Raw genomic sequence first — 21,296 nt, forward strand, 5'->3', positions numbered from 1 at the left:
CACATTATAATTAAAATGGCAAAAATTAAAGGTAAAGAGTGAATATTAAAAGAGAAGAGAAAAGCAACTAGTTATATACCTGGGAACTTCATAAGACCATTAGCTGACTTTTCAGCAGAAATATTTCAGGCCAGAAGGAAGTTGCATGATATATTCCAAGTGATGAAAGGAAAAAACCTACAACCAAGAATACTCTACCCACCATGACTATCATTCAGATTTGAAGGAGAGAGAAAAAGTTTTACAAACACACAAAAGCTAAAAGAGTTTGGCAGTACTAAACCAGCTTTACAAGAAATGTTAAAGGCACTTCTCTAAGCAGAAAAGACCACAACCAGAAATATGAAAATTACAAAAGGAAAAGTTCTCATTGCTAAAAGAAAACATACAGTAAAGGTAAGAGATCAACCACAAAAAAACCTGGTAGGAACGTTAAAAGGCAAAAGTAAAAAAAATCATCTATACCCACAATAAGAAGTTAAGGGATACAGAAAACAAAAAGATGTAAAATATGGTGTGAAAAAAACATTAAACATGGATGGGGGAGTAAAATGCAGGGTTGCTATAATGCATTCAAAATTAATAGATTATCAACTTTATATACAAACTTCATGGTAACCACAAACCAAAAATCTAATTAGATACACACAGAAAAGACAGAAATTAAAACAGATCACTAAAGATAGGCATCAATTCAAAAGAAGAAAAAAGGGAAAAAAAAAGAAATACAAAAGCAACCTGAAAATAGTTAACAAGATGGCAATAAGTATACACCTATCCATTATTACTTTAAATGTAAATAGACCAAATTCTCCAATCAAAAGACATAGAGTGGCTGAATGAATTAAAAAACATGATCCATATGTATGCTGCCTATAAGAGACTCACTTCAGATCTAAAGACACAAATAGATAGAAAGTGAGGAGATGGAAAAAATATCCATGTAAATGGAAACAAAAGAAAGCTGGGGTGGGACTTCCCTGGTGGCACAGTGGTTGAGAGTCCGCCTGCCGATGCAGGGGACACAGGTTCGTGCCCCGGTCCTGGAAGATCCCACATGCCGCGGACCGGCTGGGCCCGTGAGCCATGGCTGCTGAGCCTGCATGTCTGGAGCCTGTGCTCTGCAACGGGAGAGGCCACAACAGTGAGAGGCCCGCGTACCGCAAGAAAAGAAAAAGAAAAGAAAAAAAGAAAAAATGAAAGCTGGGGTAGCAATACTTACATCAGACAAAATAGATTTTTTAAAACAAAGAATGTAACAAGATACAAAATTGTACATTACATAATGATAAAGGAATCAATTCAACAAGAAGATATAACAATTATAAATATGTAAGCACCTGACATAGGAGCACTTACACATAAAGCAAGTCTTGACAAACATAAAGGGAGAAATTGAGAATAACACAATAATAGTAGAGGACATTAACACCCCACTTGCCTCAATGGACAGCTCATTCAGACAGAAAATAAGGTAACAAAAGCCATAAATGACATATTAGACCAGATGTACTTAACATGTATATATATAGAACATTCCTTACAAAAGCCCAGAATACATATTCTTTTCAAGTGAACAAGGAATATTCTCCAGAATAGATCACATGCTAGACCACAAAAGAAGTCTCAATAAATTTAAGAAGACTGAAATCATATCAAGCATCTTTTCCAATTACAAATTATGAGACTAGAAATCAACTACAAGAAAAAAATTGTGAAAATACTAACACATGGAAGCTAAGCAATATGCTACTAAACAACCAATGGGTCTCTGAAGAAATCAAAGAGGAAATAAAAAATACCTGGACCAATGAAAATGGAAACACAACAACCCAAAATCCATGAGACACAGCAAAAGTATTCTAGGAGGGAAGTTTATAGTGATAAAAGCCTACCTTAGGAAACAAGAAAAATGTCAAGTAAACAATCTAATATTACACCTAAAGGAACTAGAAAAAGAAGAACAATATTAGTAAGAGGAAAGAAATAATAAAGATCAAAGCAGAAGTAAATGAAATAGAGACTAAAAAATAATAGAAAAGATCAGTGAAACTAAGAGCTTGTTCATTGAAAAGATAAACAAAATTGATAAACCTTTAGCCAGACTCATCAAAAAAAAAAAAAAAAAAAAGAGGGCCCAAATAAAGTTACAAACAAAAGAGGAGAAATTACAACTGACACCACAGAAATACAAAGGATCATAAGCGATTGCTATGAATGATTATATGGCAATAAAATGGACAACCTAGAAAAAATACATAATTTCCTAGCAATGTACAGTTTTCTATGATTGAATCAGTAAGAAATAGAAAATATGAACAGACTGATAATCAACAATGAATTTGAATCAGTAATAATAATAAAAAACTCCCAACAAATAAAGTTCAGGACCAGTGGTTTCACAGGTGAATTCTACCAAACATTTAAAGAAAAATTCTTCTCAAACTATTCCCCCCATCCAAAGAAAGAAATGAAGAGGGGGGAATGTTTCCAAACTCATTCTACAAAGCCAGCCTTACCCTGATAACAAAACCAGACAAGGATGCCACAGGAAAAAAAGATTACAAGCCAATATCACTGTATCACTGATGGACATAGATGCAAAAATCCTCAACAAAATGTTAGCAAACCAAATTCAACAATGCATTAAAAAGGTCATACACCATAATCAAGAGCAATTTATCCCAGAGATGCAAGGATGGTTCAGTATTCACAAATCAATCAATGCTATATATTACATGAACAAATTGAAGAATAAAAATAATGAATGTCTCAATAGGTGCAAAAAAAGCTTTTGACAAAATTCAACATTCGTTTATGATTAAAATTCTCAACAAAGTGGTATAGAGGAACATACCTCAACATAATAAAGGTCATAAATGATAACCTACAGTCAGCACCATACTCAATGGTGAAGAGCTGAAAGAATTTCCTCTAAGATCAGGAACAAGACAAGGATGCCCACTCTTACCACTTTTATTCAATATAGTATTGGAAGTCTTAGCAACAGCAATCAGACAAGAAAAAGAAAATAAAAGGAATCCAAATTGGAAAAGAAGAAGTAAAACTGTCATTTTTGCATATGACATGACACTGTATATAGAAAATCCAAAAGACACCACCAAAAATCTATTAGAACTAATAAATGAATTCAGTAAAGTTGCAAGATAAAAAGTTAGTATGCAGATATTTGTTGCATTTCTATACACTAACAAACTATCAGAAAGAGAAATTAAGAAACAATCACATATACAACTGCATCAAATAGAATAAAATACCTTAGAATAAACCTAGCCAACGAGGTAAAAGACTTGTACTTGTAAAATTACAAGACAATGATGAAAGAAATTGAAGACAACACAAACAAATGAAAAGATATACAATGCTCATAGATTGGAAGCATTTATATTGTTAAAATGACCATACTACCCAAAGCAATCTACAGATTCAATGCAATCCCTATCAAAATACCAATGGCATTTTTCACAGACCTAGAACAAATAATTCTAAAATTTATATACAATAGAATATTACTCAGCCATAAAAAAGAATCAAATAATGCCATTTGCAGTGACATGGATGGGCCTAGAGATTGTCATACTGAGTGAAGAGTCAGACAAAGACAAATATCATATGATAATCACTTATATGTGGAATCTAAAAAAATGGTACAAAAGAACCTATTTACAAGACAGAAATAGAGTCACAGATGTAGAAAACAAACTTATGTTTACCAAGGGGGAAAGGGGGGGAGGGATAAATTGGGAGATTGGGATTGACATATACACACTACTATATATAAAATAGATAACTAATAAGAATCTACTGTATAACACAGGGAACTCTACTCAATACTCTGTAATGTCCTACATGGGAAAAGAATCTACAAAAGAGTGGATATATGTATATGTATAACTGATTCACTTTGTTGTACAGCATAAAATAACAGCATTGTAAATCAACTACACTTCAATAAAAATTAATTACAAAATAAATAAAATTTGTGAAACACAAAAGACCCCAAATAGCCAAAATAAGTTTGAGAAAGAAGAACAGAGGTATATGTATCACACAGCCTGATTTCAGACTATATTACAAAGCTACAGTATTTGAAACAGTATAGTACTGGCACAAAAACATACACATAAATCCATGAAACAGAATAGAGAACCCAGAAAGAAACCCACACTTATATGGTCAATTAATCTATGACAAAAGTAGCAGGAATATGCAATGGAGAAAAGACAGTCTCTTCAATAAATGGTGTTGGGAAAACTGGACAGCTACATGCAAAAGTATCAGACAGGACTACTTTCTCACATTGTATACAAAATTTGAGTCAAAATAGATTAAAGACTTAAACGTAAGACCTACAACCATAAAACTCCTAGGAGAAAATATAGGCAGTATGTTCTTTGACATCAGTCTTAGCAATTGTTTTTGGATATGTCTCCTCAGACACGGGAAACAAAAGCAAAAATGAACAAATGGGATACATCAAACTACAGATTCTTTGCACAGCAAAGAAAACTTATTATTTGAGGCAGATGGTTACTAGATTTATTATAGTAATCATTTCATAATGTATATAAATGTCAAATCATTGAGTAGTAAACCTGAAACTAACATAATGTTGTATGCCAACTACATTTAATATAAAAAATTTAAAAAGATAGTTAATTTTTCCACCTTTGAATCAGGGCTGGACTGTGAACTGCTTTGATCAATAGAATAAAGAAGGTATGATAGTGTGTAAATTCTAAACCTAGGTCTTAAAAGGCCTTGAATACTGATGTTCTCTCAAAATTGGAGCCAACTTTCTGAGGAAGGAGAGACCATGTGGTTCAGAGAGAAACCTTCCCAAATGAAGCCATCTTAGACCAGCCAGACCTCAGCCAAACTGGACATTGACCACAGAGAATGTGTGATGCTAGCCAAGATCAGAAGAACTGCCAACCTATGGACTGTTGTGCTAAACAAATGGTTGTTATTTTAAAGCACTATGTTTTGGGCTATTACCCCAAAGAGGCCAATTGATAACACTATTTCATAGGGTAGTGAAGATTAAATGAGTTAATATGTGTAAATTGCTTAGGATGTGGTCTGGCACAGAGTAAGCATTATTTAAATGTTAGTTATTATTATTCTTTGCCTCTCTATGTACACTGCCATGGTTTTCAACTCTCATCACGTTACTTCTTAACTGTTCCTATTGCTGCTAATCTCTTCCTCTGCAAGTCCATCCTCCACAATTGCCTCTTGAGTGCTTTTCTAAAACGCAAGTTCAATCATGTTAGTTCCCTGTTTAAAATATTGCAATGACTGGTTAGTACTTGGATGGGAGACTGCCTGGGAATACTGGGTGCTTTAGGCTCAAAAATATATATTGCGTTGAATCTTTACTAGTTACATTTAAGTCTAAACTTCTTGGTTTAGTTATTTAAGGCCTAATTTTCTCTCTTTATATATTACTTTGATTCATTTATGTTTTTATCTGTGCCTGTTATGCTATATTGATTACTAGTAAAATAATTAAAAGTGAGGCAAGGGGCTTCCCTGGTGGCGCAGTGGTTGGGAGTTCACCTGCCGATGCGGGGGGCACGGGTTCGTGCCCCGGTCCGGGAGGATCCCACATGCCGCGGAGCGGCCCGGCCCGTGAGCCATGGCCACTGAGCCTGCGCGTCCGGATCCTCTGCTCCGCAACGGGAGAGGCCACAACAGTGAGAGGCCCGCGTACCGCAAAAAAAAAGTGAGGCAAAAAATATTTTTTACAGTATAGAGACAATTACATTGTAGTTGAATTAATGTGGTGTTTGTGGTCAATTCTGTTAATACTGAGTGGAAGATCAGGAATGTAATAATAATCCCAAAATTTACCATATTAAGATTAGATCTGATTTATGCCACTTTTTCCATAAACTAACCCACCATAAAATGCTATCTCTAAACTGTTCATATTAAATTTATTTTCACTATACATATAACACCTGGTGCATCAGTATGGTCAGGTAATGAAATGTTCTATCCCAAGAGTTTCCAGATGCAGATCCCCTCATTGATGCTGGATTATTAAATAAGAGAAAACTTTAAAAAATCTGAATACTCTAGTGCCACCACAAAACTACTGAATAAGAATTTCTACTAGTACAACTAAGGATCTGTGTGGTTTCAAAGAACTTTTGGCTCATAGACCTCTATTATAACTAAGGAATATTTTTAGTTATTTTGAAGCTAATTGAAAACTCTCTAGGGCAAAGAAAGCTACAGTTTAGAATATATGGAATCTGGGACCGGAATTCTCTTTTAGGTGTACATTGATTGCTTGCTTATTTTACCAACTGTAAATCTGATAATCATTAATTAAACATAGTAATATTTGTTAGAAGTATAGGAAAAGCACATGTTTTCCATAGTTAACTTCATTTTAATTGAACTGAGAAAAATTTTAAATATGGTTCCTGACATTTTAAAAACATTTGGATTGATACTAGAAATTCACAGCTGATAGAATTAGAAAGTATTCTCCAACAGTCATAAAATTGTTTAATACCTGGAGGCTTATTTTGTCTTATCTTACTAGATGCCATTCTAGCTTTGCTTCACCTAACTTAGAGATTGAATATACCTGTGAACTCTATGCGTAACTGAAATATTTTTTTCTAAAGCTTTTCCAATATTTTATATTAACATGATTTCTTTTATTCTGAGGTTGAATATAAAGTGATTATAGGCTAACTTCCGAAGTGTGGTAAGCCATCAAGTTATTCAGCATAATTATGATGTTGTGGGTTCAAATTCAATCCAATGTACAGCTGCTAAAGAAACATTTTTTGCTATGAAGAGCCTTTTCCTATTAATATAAACCAACATGCCAAGATTGTGCATAGGTGACCATGGAGGAAACCTCTAGACCCTGCATAGGCCAGGGTTAGAATTTTGACTCTAACTCAGTTTTTCCATATGCTAAATGGGAATAATAAAAGTGTCCCAAACAGAAAATTACTCTAAGGATTTAATGAGGTAGTATATGTAAATATTCTTAGCTCTAACTTAGTACCCTGTAAATGTTAATTATTACAATTCAGAAATTATATGGTCAGTCCTTAGTTATCATCAAGCTTAAAATGTCATTGAGTCATATAAATATTGTTTTCCTTATGATAATTTTTATAATTCTATAGAGGAAATGACATTTAACTAGTAATCAAAAGATTAAAATTGAATCAAAACCACCATGAACTAATGTAAATTTAGGCAGTCTCTTCATTTTCTCCCAACCTTAGCTTTCATCAAATAAGGATACTTGATGCTTTATAGGGAGGGATAAAATGCAATAAAGTAGGTAAAAAAGATTTTGTAAACTCCATTTTTTTAGCGATAGTATTGTTACTATCAACAACACTTCTATTGATTCAAGTTCTCATTACATATATAAATATTTGTAGAGTCATTATAGAATTGTTTAGGACATTTTTTCACATCAACTGCATCAATCAAATAGTTTGAACAGTTCTGTGCAAGTTGTAGAATCAGCAGTATTTCACAGAGAAACTGTGTAAACCACTGTGGTTTACAATGATCTGCCATTTCAGTAATTATTGTCTGAATTTCTTTTGTGATATCTCTACATTGTTGGCTGCTACATCTAAGATGTATTGCTATTTAACTCATCAAGTGCTTATACCTGTCTCCCAACTAGATAGACTGCAACTTGAGGGTGGGGACCATAATTTAGACTTCTTGATTATCTTGACCTCTCACAATAAAACATGATCTTAAATAAAATAAAAATAAGATAAATGAGGGTGGGGGGTCTTTTCTCTTCTTAGCCTATTGTTTTGATGTTTGTATTAGCCATCTGAAATAAACGTTGAAGGGAGAATAGTTTATTGAAGATTGCCTGGATCACCCCTACTAGAAGCAAAAATTGAGTTGTTTTACCTTGGTTTTCTCTATTACTATAATGATTGTGATGGAACTCTCTTAGTAAGCACCTACTTAGATACTATTTCTTTTTTAATTGAATGATTTTGGAAAGCTCAGAGGACATTTTTTCCATACAGCAACTTCAATATAAAGAATTGGTCTTCAGAATCCAAATAATGAGACAATTACACATATTTGCTTTTCTATAGTGAAATATCAAGGTGTAAAATAAAAATGAGAGGACAGCTATTTATAATTATAAAATCTTTCTCTTTAGAGATAGCATTTTAAAGTTTACAAAGCCTTTCTCCTTAAATTATCACGATTAACCAAAAAATGTACAAAAAGCATACCATGTCAAACTGTGAGTATGGCGCTTAATTCTACATTAAATGCAAGAGAAGTGAATGGTGCTGGATATTGCTTTGTTAAAGCTCATGATTTCTTGGAGACTTCTGGTCCTCATCGCAGAAAACAAGGATAATAAAAAAAAATCTTAGGTACAGTTGCCTGATGGAGTAGTAATCTGAGAACTGGGGCTTTGAATACTTTTCTTTCTTTGGATACATAAAGTAGCAGAGCATGACTCTGTGCGGGTTCGTTCCACTTTGTGTTTTGGCTTTTGTATTTCAAAATGAATTAGTTTTCCTTGGCAGATTCAGCAGTAGAATAAGTCTAGAGTAGGTGGAGTGCGTGTATTTTATTTTTTTAAAGGAGAGTGGGGATTTGCACAGTGACCCAGATGTGTGCTCTCTGAACTGCAACTGTCTGTGTTCAAATATGCAATGTGAAGTGAACAGGGTTTAAAGAGACCCCTTTGGATACCTTGGGGGTATTTCTTGCACGGTGTTTTGGCAGCGTGCTCTTCTAGCTGAATTAGATTTATTGCTGAAGCACTAAATCTTCATTATACGTGACAACCTTACTCCCCTGCCGTCCTGGTCCCTTTCCATTCACAATCCTTTTTTTTTTTTTAACTCCAACATTTTGTTTCTTCCCCTTCCCTAGCCCCAAGATCCCAAAATAGTCTGCATTCCAGTCTATCTCAGAGTTGAAATTGCATTAAATTTGTGAATGTGTCATTAACAGATGTCAGAAAGTAGAAAGCAGAGTAAAGGTTAAAGATGTCTCATTCAATCCATCAGTATTTAGCAAGGAGTGCACTGGAGCTTTTAAAAGTGATCTATATGGCTGGATGCCTGGCATAACTCTATCAATGAGAAGCAGTCACACACATTCTGGCTAGGTGGAGTTACAGGTGAGTATTGAGAAAGAATACTATCTCAGGTGTGTGGTCCTAAAGCTGTCACTTTTCTATCCAGCTCTTCAGGCCAGGGTAAGGAATCAGCATGAATGCTCAGTGGACTTCATCTCCTGTTGAACTTCTCTGGAATGTTTAATAACTTAAGAAAGACTAGACCAGATGGACTCTAGAATAATTAGATAAATCCAGAAATATCAAGAAAGCTGATTTTTAAAATTCTGGCTGTATAGGAAATTCCACCTATGCCCAGATTGCTTAGATCTATTATCTAGCTTATTGAAAAGTTGTAATACTGTCAATAACATTAGATTTGGGCAATAATATCAATTATGTATAAAGTCAGCAAGTATTACTCTAGTGTTCCTCATACAGGTATGAAAGTCATTCATTCATTCATTCACTCATTTATTCATTGAGTAGATATTTACTGAATGCCTACCATGTGCCAGACACTGTGAGATATATAATTGTGAACAAGACCAACAAAGTATGTCCTTCTCAGTGAGCTTTCAATAAGGGATGAGATTCAGACAAGTAAGCAGGCATTTGCAATGTAAGTGCTCAGTAAGGATAGGAAATGAGCTATATTGATATAAAGGTCTTCTAACTGAGCCTTGTTAGTCATTTACAATAGATGGTATCTGAGTAAAGGCACATAAAAAGGATTAAAAGTGAGAATGGATGTGATAGATAGGAAGTGAGGGCAGTTCTGTCTGTTTGGAGCATCAAGGATGGGGAGAGAAGAACAAGAGTGAAGATTTCTAAAGGAAGCAGGATGATTGTAGATGTGAACTTGGCCAGGAACTTCCGATGCACACCCACTGTTCCTAGATCCTCATAGTGGAGCTTCCTGATTCCTACAGAGATGGACGTCACCTTTCCAGTGTGCTTTGAAACACTAAATGCCACTTTCAGCTACCATTGTGTTTAGCTGCCAGCATATGTGAAAGTGATTGAAATAGAGAAACAAAGAAACAAGCAGTAAGTAAATGTTTTCCTATCCCATTGAAAACCTGGCTATCTTCTTTTGCAGTTGAGAAAGAGGACATGTCACTGTTACATCAATGAAAAAGAGATTTATAAAAACATGTAACACATGAGGAATATAAATTACAAACTAAACAAAAAACAAAGCTACTCTGAGAAAAAGTGAAAATATAGTTTAGCCTAAACCTAAAGCAGGTAAGAAATTTTGATTTTAAAAAAAGTTAAAAAGAAGAAATCATTCTCCAGCAAGCAGAAGTATCCCACCTTGTTATGGACTTCCTTGGAGAGTGCTGTGGTCATTGTCATGAGAAGAAATCAAGCAGATGACTGTACCTCCATTTATGCATGTTTTTGTTGGGGGATTTCTATAGATGCAAAAAAATATTATTCATTCATGGTGCTGAAACACAACTTTTGCCTTCTTACACGGGCTCAGTTAGCCTTAAGTGAATTAAATAGTAGATTTGAAGACAAGTGCTACTCCAAATCACTCAAGGTCATCTTTCACTGAAGTCTGATCCCTTTCCCTGATGTCAGTAGCAGTTGTGTGTAAGAATTTGGCCCACTGTCCTAAAGATCACCAGGTTTGTTGAGGTCTTTTGAGTCCAATTTTAACCCCAGAACCTTGACACAGCTGAATTTCAGACTGCTGGAGACATTTCCCAACAACTCATGTCAACAAGTTATCCAGGTGTTAAATATATACACGTTGTAATATATACCTCAGAGCTTTAATTGGCATACCTTGATGCTAAATTCTTCTTTGTGGATGGTGGTTTGTTGAAACTTTTGGAGTGTTCATTTATAAACAAGAACAGATTCATTACTTTAAATTTGGCTAAGGTACAAATATGATAATCTAGATTTTTAGAAAAATGCCTGCAAATTTTTTCCAGGCACATTCTCAGTGTAGATTTAGTAAGTCTTACCTTCAAGAATCTCTTATCTGCCAAAGGCTTAACTTCTTTCACAAACACACCAGGTAAAATGGAAATTGTTTGCCACATGTCTACAAAAACCAAGTAAACAGAGCATACAGTTTCACAGTTTATAAGGTATGTTTAATGATATAGATTCTCCTTACAAAATTCTTCCAGTTCTTTAAAAACTGATTGAAATGCCATGTTTAATGAAATCTTTTGTGAATTTTGTAAATCAATTTTATTTAAACCCCTTACTACTATCTTAAACCTCTCCTCATACTTTTGTCTTGTACTTATTCATGAACTCTAATCAGTTAACTTTTAAAATAATTAGTGTTACAGACTCTGCATTACCTGTTTTAAATATCCTGCATTGCATAGACGGGTACCTCATTTAATAGGCCCTAGAGGAAATAGTGTGGTGTACTGGAAAGAAAGAGGGCTTCGGAATCAGACACACCAGGGTTTGATACCTGTATTTACTATTCCCTAAGCTGAGTGGCTTTAGAAAACATGCTTAACCTCTCTGTACCTCAGTTTTCTCACCTGTGAAATAAGAACATTAACATACACTGTACAGATTTTCTGTAAGGATCCCAAAAGAGAGCATATCTAAGTGCACTTAGAAGGCAGTAGACAGTTGCAACTTTCTTTCTACTCTTTAGTAGAATTTCAATTTTTAATTCTATAGAAGTATCTTGTGCTTTTGAAGGTATATGTTTGTCTTGTACACATACTCATTTACAAGATATAATCGCTTTTCCGGTTATAAGAGCCAATTAGTTTAATTTACCTCTAAAAGCCATAGTGTACAATTTTTTTCTGAAAGAACAGCCTTACATGTAACGTACAGTGATGTGAGCTGTGAAAGATCCTTAGAGTCTTTTTCTTTATGCCTGTAGAGATCCCCTGTGTCATGAAATGAAGTGTTGTTAGAAACAGTGAGAAGTTAATGAATCAACAACAGCCCAGTGAGCCGTTATTTACAGTAACATTACAGCCATGATTTATGTCCGTGAGGCTCCTAGGTGACACGGGAACTGAGATTGTAAATTAATGTAGATTTAGATTGTCACACAGGAGGTGCCAGTGGCCTTTGTTTTCTATTTTGAGGCACAACATTTGAGGCATAACAAAGAACAGAAGGATGACGTAGTAGCCCAGACACCAGCTAAGCTCACATTACATTTCACACTCTGGCTCATCTTCTGATTTCTTTTTTGTGTGAGGAGTTTTGCTATTTTATTTTCATGTTGTGAATATGTAGCCTCCTCATGACTAATTCTAAATGACTGAGGGACTCCCGCCCTATTACTTTCCAGGTCCAAAGCCACCTGCTGCCATTGATAACAGACGCAGGGGCGTGTTTTCATTGTGGTCCTCTCATCAGGTGCCTTCTGTCCCTCGTACTTAAAAGTCACCAGAAGTGCTTATGCCGATTATATGCCCTGTCAGGGTGACCTCTGATGGACAAATGTCAAAATTACTGCAGAGGGTTACTGATCTGATAACATTCAATGGGGTTATCAACTATTTATGTTTCTGAATCTGTGTACATGAGGATTTCCAAGTCAGATTCGCTCATAATGTTAAGGTTAAAGTTTTGACTTTTAATTTTATTGTTTGGGTGATTATACGAGAAATTTAAAAAATAGACCGAGAGCTGGTATTTCTAGAAGAACACTTTAAAATACTTTATATTTTAAAGAACTTTTACCATAAAAGAAATATTATCAATATTATAGAGAAGATTAATAATATCCCCAGAGTATTCTGGCTAGTACAATTTGGAACCAGAACAAGAATCCAGGTCTTTTGAGTCTTATTCCTGTGTTCTTTCTCTTGTAGAATTGCCTCTCTGGCTATATGTGATATGAACAATGTAAAATTTTTTGATCGACCTAGAAATGTATAAATGGACACATGTACATAAATAAGTATATATTCTACATGCACACATTTATCCACATAAGTATCTATTTTCCTCCATCTTGTAGAACAATACATTTTTAAGCATTGTTTAACAATGCATCTAATAAAGTAGAAATAAATAAAATACCAGAGCCAAAGAAAATACAGTTTGATCAGAACGATAAAACATTGGGAAGGTTAAAATAGACTATAAAACAGAAAACATAATATAAAGTGTGGCGACATGACTGAGAATAAACATACAAGCCATATTAATAAGTACAAATGAATTGGACTCATCTATTAGTAGAACAGAATTCTCAAATTGGATCACAAAGCAAAACCAGCAAAAAAAAGAGATTTATTTAACTCAAAGTGACTCAGGAAGATTGAAAATTAAATGATAGATAACAACATACCAGACAAAAGAAAATAAAATAAAGGGACACATATCATTATATCAAAAATGGTTGAAAACCAGGCACAAACACTAAAAGACCTAGAAGAGTCCTCAGTGATGATAAAGAGTGTACTCTGCAATGAAAAGATGACATACATGAATAACTATTTGCCAAAAATGTAGCATTGACATTCTTAGAGCAAAACCAAACTCAAACGCACACAAAAATAGAGAGACAACATTGATACCTGATATTTATTCACTCTCTTAGCCCTTGATAGATTTAGTGGATAAAGATTTTTAAGGGTACTGAAGACATAGACAAAACAAAACAAAAGATATGATAGTGCTAACTGATATGACAAACTTTGTATGTAGCTTGGAAACAAAATATGTGGCTTTTTTACAAGTTCAATGACCATTCACAAAATTTAATTACATACAGGACATTAAAAATATCTAAATACATGTAAAACAGGAGAAATAATACAAACAACATTCTCTGATCACAATGTAATACAAGAAGAAATAATAACCAAATAAGAAAGTAACAGATGCTTCCATTTAGAAATTAAAACCAAACAAAACTTCTTCCTTAAACAACAAAAGAAAATCAAAATAAAAAAATACTTAGAAAATGAAATTAAAACACCCATATCAGAATCTAGGAAAAATCTCAGCCTAAATATTTATATTCATAAGGAAGAAATAATAAAAAGAAGTGGATTGAGCATTTCCAGGAAGGTAGAAAGGAACAACAAATAGTCTTAAGGAAAGGAGAAAGAATATAGTAGCAAGAGAAAAGCAGAAATTAATAAATTAGAAAATGGAAAAAAATTAGAGCTACTGAATAAATCCAAGACCAAGTTCCTTAAAAATTAGGTAAGCAAATAAACTACTCAAGGAAAAACAAGAGGAGAAAGCACAAATACACAGATAAGAATTGAGAAGGGGGAAATAACTATAGATTGGGAGGAATCTAAAAGGTCCACATAATGTCTTTTAACTTCATTCAAAAACTTAGCACATCTTGACAAAATGGGAGATTTTCTAGGAAAGATAAATTTCCAAAACAACCCACACCCCCAAGTAAATAGTTCAAATGTCATAAAAACAAGGAAAGAATTTGTATTGTGTTAATGTCTTCCCCCTCCATGCTGAAGCATTAGGCCAAGAGTATGTTTTAGTGTATGGAGTGGAAAACTCATTTATTTAAGTGCTCTATGGCATAGAAAAAGAAAATACATTTCTGAATTGTTTTACTCAGCTTAGCTGAACTTTTATAACCAAACCTGACAACTAATAGCACTAAAAATAAATTTAAATTCATTGAATATAAATTAAATAAATTCTACCATAAAAGAGAAAATAATCTTATTTTAAGGGGAAAATGCTAAAAGAGGAACTTTAGGAACATTCCCAGTAATGTTAGGACAAGACAAATATGCTATCATATCTATTATTTAAGATTGTTCTAGTATTAGCTAAATAAGATAAATAAATAATAGGAATAACATTGTTGAGGTTGGAGTAACACTGTAATTATTATAGAAGATTTGATGGTATAGTATACTTGTAAAATCTAAAAGGAGCAGCTAAAAAACTAGTAGCATTCACATATTATATAATAAACAATTGGAATATGTTATAAAAGAAAGGCCCCATGACCCTATTTACAACAGCAATAAAAAGATAAAATAATTAGAAGTATAAAGCTAACAAGAAACATGTAAGAAATATGTATATAGACAGAGAAAACCACATTTTAGGAAAATGAAAAAATGCATATGCTTAAATATGCATGGAATAGCTCTGGAAGTGTACTGAAGACTCTTATAAAAGTTGTTGAATCTGGAAAGAGGAGTCAAAATGTTGACATCATTTTGTCCTTTTGAATGCTTTATCTTGTTCATATATAATAAATATATAATTTTTATTTTATACAAGTCTTAGTATCCTGCCCAGTTATTAAATTTCATTCACAATTTGATTTAAGATTCCCTTTGGTCAAAGCAAAAGAGAAAAATTAAGAAAATACTAATTGAACAACCAACCAACAAAGTCATGTACATTTACATGATTTACATTATTCAAAATGAAAGGTACATCAATTTCTTAAGAAAAGAAAAGCTTACTCTGGCTTATATTTGAAAGAAATTTTACACCTTTATCTTTTCCAAGTCATAATCAATGTCCTCTACACGTAACAAGTACAGCGTGGCAGAGAGTGTGCCCCTGTCCACCGAATTCTGTTCTGCTTTCCACCGTAGAATCATCAATGGGAAGATGCTGCCTAGTTAGGGACCACATATACCCCAATACTCCTTTCAGTGAGATGTGACCTTTCATGTGTGAATGGAACTCCTGTGAATGGCAAGTGAGCATAAGATATGAATGCTATTTTTTGGCTAAGCCTTTTAAGAAGGGGTGTGCCCCTCCAGGATCTCCATCATCTTCTACCATTTGACACACATGATGATGAAGGCCTAGGGCTTCATGAAAATATTCCCAAATCATCACATGGATGAGAATTGTGTACCTACAGGGAGCACCCATTTTAGACTGTTATATGAATGAGAAATAAACTTCTATTATGTTTGAGGTACATATAGATGTTTGGGTCTATTTGTTAAAGCAGTTTAGCCTACCTAACTGAAGAGTTTATTTTTATTTTGTTTATCTTATTGCAGCTCTCAGTACAAGTCTAGGATCCAATACCAAAGTACAATTCAGTAAAAATAGGTCTCTAGAGAGCTATGATAATAGTGTACCCTGGTGTTTAAGGCTTTCTGATGGTGCAGATTGAATTAAGGATATATATCAGTTAGACTAGAGGATTATTTATCTTTAATGTTTCCTTCCACAAATATATTTTCTCTCAATTGGTTTTGACAAATACCGGACAACAAATACTTGAAGATTTATCCTCTGGCATAGGCTTGCAATCCAGGTATTGTGTGTTGCTGATCAATCGAAATTCTATTTATTTACTTAAATGAAGTAAATGATACATTAATTGTGAAAAATGAGGATCCTAACCAGGACTCTTGTGTAAATAGCTAGCCAAGCCTCTTGGCAAAGAGGCCAGCCACACTAGCATTCCTAGGCAGTTCCAGGATCGCTTAAGGCATCATCAATCAATCAATCAATCAATCCATCACCCTCTACAGCATATGAATAAATAATAAATCCTCAAATGTTGACCACTTAAAGTATAGCTGAGTTGATTTCCACCTGCACATTTTTTAGAGCAGAAGCCATGATATGCCATCCATGGCCACTGAAAATCTTAAAAAATGTACTTATACCACGTTTAGTTTGGTCAAATAAGTAGACTTGAGGGAGATTCCACCAATATGAGTTGGCTGCTTTCAGTGACTTAATGAATTGAACTTCCGTATGGTATAATCAGAAGGAGAGAACATGACGGTATGCTAAGTTTGTCTAGATTTACCCAATGGAGTATACTCAAACAGAGTCAATACATTTGTTTTGTAATACATGTTCAATAATTTTGATATTTCAAGATTTGGGGGAGATGAAGTATATAATATCTGTTGTTTCTACTGATTATTTTTCATAACCATCAGTTCTAGTTTTGCAATCCTGTTCTTTTCCCATAATTTTCTCTTTTTAACTGATCTTATTTTTATTTAATCTCTTTGATGATCTTAGTTTTATAATTTTAGAATAGTCCCTTTGAGGTTTTTTTTTTTTCCATTTTATCTATATTGTATTAACATCCTGAAATTACAGACACCTTTTCTTAGGGTTATTTAGTTTTAATAGTTTGAAATTTTAGTTTTGATGGTCATCTGGATAAGCTTGTTTCTCTGTCACTGTCTCTGTCTCTGTCTCTCTCTCTGTTTAACCCCATGTGGGCTTACAGCTTCCTCTGCTTAGTCCCTCCTCCATCTTGGCTCCTTCGCTCAAGCACCATGTCTTATATCGTTGGCTCTGGGTTCCCATATCATGACTGATTAGGGATTTTGCTAATGTGTTCCCCAAGTCAGCTCCCTACAGAGTCTCTTCAATCTCCCCACTGAATATACAATACTATTATCTGCGTAATATGTAGGACTTAAATTTTCCATGGTTTCTGAACTCATAAACCAATGGACATATGACTTTAGCTTTTATTCTCCCCACCAAACTCAACAACCTCATACTATCAGTCAGAGTCTAGAAAACAGAAATCACTCCAGTTATTTCAGAAAGGGTATTTAATTCAGATAATTGTTTACACAGTGAGTTGAAAAGACAAACAGGGGACAGTAAGTCATCCTAGAGATTATCAACAGTGAGAAGATGACACTGTCCCTATGACTGGAGAGACTTGAGGACAAGTTGCTGTTATCAGAGACTAACCACCAACACCACTGGCCAAAACAAAAACCATCCTGGGAGAGGTGGGACCATGGAGGAAATGGGTCTGGAAGGAGTGGAATCCGCTAGAGGGACACAGTCACAGCCCGATGCCAGTGAGGCAGAGAGGGGGAGCAAGGTAACATAGATGTTCTTTTCTCCTGCTCATTAATTTCTTGCCACTGCTTCTCATTGACCCAACCTTGCCAAAGCCAGCTGTCAAGGGGGCCTGGGAAATGAGGCTACCTGCAGTATAGACAGGAGAAGGCAGGGAATGGATTTGAGTGCAAACAGACAAATGACAGCCATGCTCCCCGCTGCCATTCCGCCCTGTACACACACACACACACACACACACACACACACACACACACACTCACCAGTCCACGGTGGTTTCTCTTCCACTTCAGGTCCACAGAGAGCTCTGTCTCAATTTTCTTTAATTTGGCTCTATCATTTAATTGTTTTCTCTGAAACTTCTTTTTTATAACTGCTGGGTTTTCAGTGGGGTGGGGATGGGGGAGTAAGACCTCAAAGCATGAAAGCACATAGGCTTGACGTGAGATATCATATTCTCTCCTTAGCCCTGGTGTTTCACTTTATTATTAGTTTTTTAGGCAAGGTTGCTGAGTGAAAAGAGAATAGACTTTTAGTACAGTCAGATCTGGATTTGAGTTTCAGTTTCACATTAACCACCTATGTGATTATTTTAGGATGGGCTAGTTAAGTTTCCTTATCTATAAAATGGGAATGATAGGACTTCCCTGGTGGCGCAGTGGTTGAGAGTCCGCCCGCCGATGCAGGGGACACGGGTTCGTGCCCCGGTCCGGGAAGATCCCACGTGCCGCGGAGCGGCTGGGCCCGTGAGCCATGGCCGCTGAGCCTGCGCGTCCGGAGCCTGTGCTCCTCAATGGGAGAGGCCACAACAGTGAGGGGGCCCCCATACCCCAAAAAAAAAAAAAAAAAAAAAAAAAAGGGAATGATAATACTGACCTTATGATCTGCTTAATGTTTAAATAAAAGAGAATATCCAAATTGCCATATTGTGAACCAGGTACTATGTGTGTTCTCAATATAAGTTGTTATTGTCATTATTATTATCATAATTATGTTCCACTTCATTCCTAGTTAAGTGAAAGCACTATTAGCCTTGACTTGTATTTTCCAATATATGACTTTCATCTTGTTTTATCAGGAGACGTTGATTAGTAGAACTCACAGTAGAATGAGCTATACCCTGTCAGGTATCAAGCATAATGTGTTTTTTTTGTTTCTTTTGAGTATGAAGGATATGCTTAGGAATTAGCAGGGTACCTATACACATCTTTGTTATATCAACTGAATTTATACGTCTTGCAACATGTTAGCAACTATAAACCAGAGAAAGTTTTAAGAGAAAAATAAAATTCATTCGAAATATATTTTAATGCAGACAAATTCCCAAAACCAAAGATTGGAATCTCAGTGCATAACACTTCACAACTACAGGGACCCTCACTGTTGAAATAAAATGTTAAGATTTTAATATTTCAAAGGTCTTTTGCAAATGCTTAGCTAATAACCTTCATATTTTACAGCCTTTGAGCACCAAAATTTTGTGAGGAAAATTTTTCTTACTCTGCAAATGCTAAATAATGCTGGCATATACAACCTAAAGAGAAGCATAGTTTTCATACACTTCTCCCTTCCATCTCATTTTGAAAACTTATCAAAAAAGTTCAGCCTCTTGTTACTTCTAAGGAAGAATGGCTCAGTTCACACTTGACCTCTATTGCTCAACTGTTCTCCTTCAGAGGGTGTCTTCTTTAATGGGTTGGATTTACATAAAAAGGAATTGACTATGTTCAATATTAAAACAAACATCGATTAACATATTCGTTGGGTTTTTATGCTGCCAAATCAATGGTTAGACTTACTGTTTCCTTTTCCAAGCTTGTTTTGGCATTGTCAGAACTATGTCTGAGCCACCCAGAGTGCTTCCTAACTTCAGAACCCAGCGCTTGGTTCCATTATCGGGGGCAACGAATCATTAGTATCTATCAGACTTCACAGGGCCACGTAAGTTGTGTAGAAGTTTGAAAGCTGTTTCATTGCCTAATATCTATCCTGTCCCATTTGATTCACATTTTCACCTTGATTACAATCAACTTATACTATTTTCTACATTGCTAATGGAAATAATCAATACAAAGGCTGAAATTAGATTACGTGGTAACTGCCCTTCTACTGTTTCCAACATGAGTGGTTCTCTATTACTAAATGTTCTGGAGGAATGAAATTTTTACCAATGCAAGTACGAATAATTGTAATCATTGCAAGTGTATTCCTGGGCAATGAGAAATTCAATTTGTCTTTGTCAAAATGAAAACAAAACATCAGTTGGTTGGAACCTTTGAGGTAGTGGAAAGCACTCATCAGAGATTAATTGGAGAGGGAACTAATTTGAAAATGGTTTAACTGCATCAGTTCTGCATTGATCTGATTGTAATAAATGTCTTTTTGTGTAGCTATAAGAATGGTGGCAGTTGTCTTAAGGTCAAAATATCCACAGGGAGTTTGTTGAGAGTAGTATGAAGGGATGTCACAGGGAAGTGAAACAAAGGAAAATGATGGATGATGTGTTGAGAGCTTCATTCTGTGAGAATAATCTAAAAGTTTTAGTATTGTTTTCAGCACTGTGTTAAAGTGGTTTTCATATAAAGTAGAACTATGGTACAACACTGTTTAAATTTGTGTGGATCCAGATGTGTGGACCCCATACTACTTGGTTGACTGTTTGAAATGAAACGAGAGCCATAGTTGTTATGTCAAGAGCCACATAAATACTTATTCTCAAGATATATTCTTGAAAATACTGAGAAATTGATCCACATGAGAAATGGCGTTAAGGCTTATCAACTTCAGAAAAGCCACATTATCTCAAAACACAAGTTTTACCTTAGACTATCAATCACAAAGAATAAGTGAAAATGTAGTGTGAATACAGTAATAGCATTAGATAACTAACTATAGAATATATTTCACATTTATTATAGAATAACAAATTAAAATCATATGAGTATAAAAAATCAGAGGCTCTGCTTTTTCTTAATCTTTAGAAGTATCTTACTTTAGATGGCCTATTAATAACCACAAGGTATTGAGCATATCTTATGTGCCACACACTGTGTTTTCCAAGGTACATTATGCTGTTATCTGATGTAACCAAATTAAGAAGAAATTAGTGGGAAAAAATACAAAGGAAAGAACCCTGTGGACAAGTTGCATGCTTATAAATGATGATTTATATATTAGGGAATCAACTAAGTGATAAAAATACTTTTTAGGTGGGCCTAGAAAGGTAGTGAGAATGATTCTATAAGATAAACGCATAAACTAGACTCATTACTTTTTTTTTTTTTTTTTTTTTTTTTTTGCGGTACGTGGGCCTCTCACTGCTGTGACCTCTCCCGTTGCGGAGATAAGGCTCCGGACGCACAGGCTCAGCGGCCATGGCTCACGGGCCCAGCCGCTCCGCAGC

Source organism: Physeter macrocephalus, chromosome 10 (genome assembly GCF_002837175.3).
Source record: "Physeter macrocephalus isolate SW-GA chromosome 10, ASM283717v5, whole genome shotgun sequence".
NCBI lineage: Eukaryota > Metazoa > Chordata > Mammalia > Artiodactyla > Physeteridae > Physeter > Physeter macrocephalus.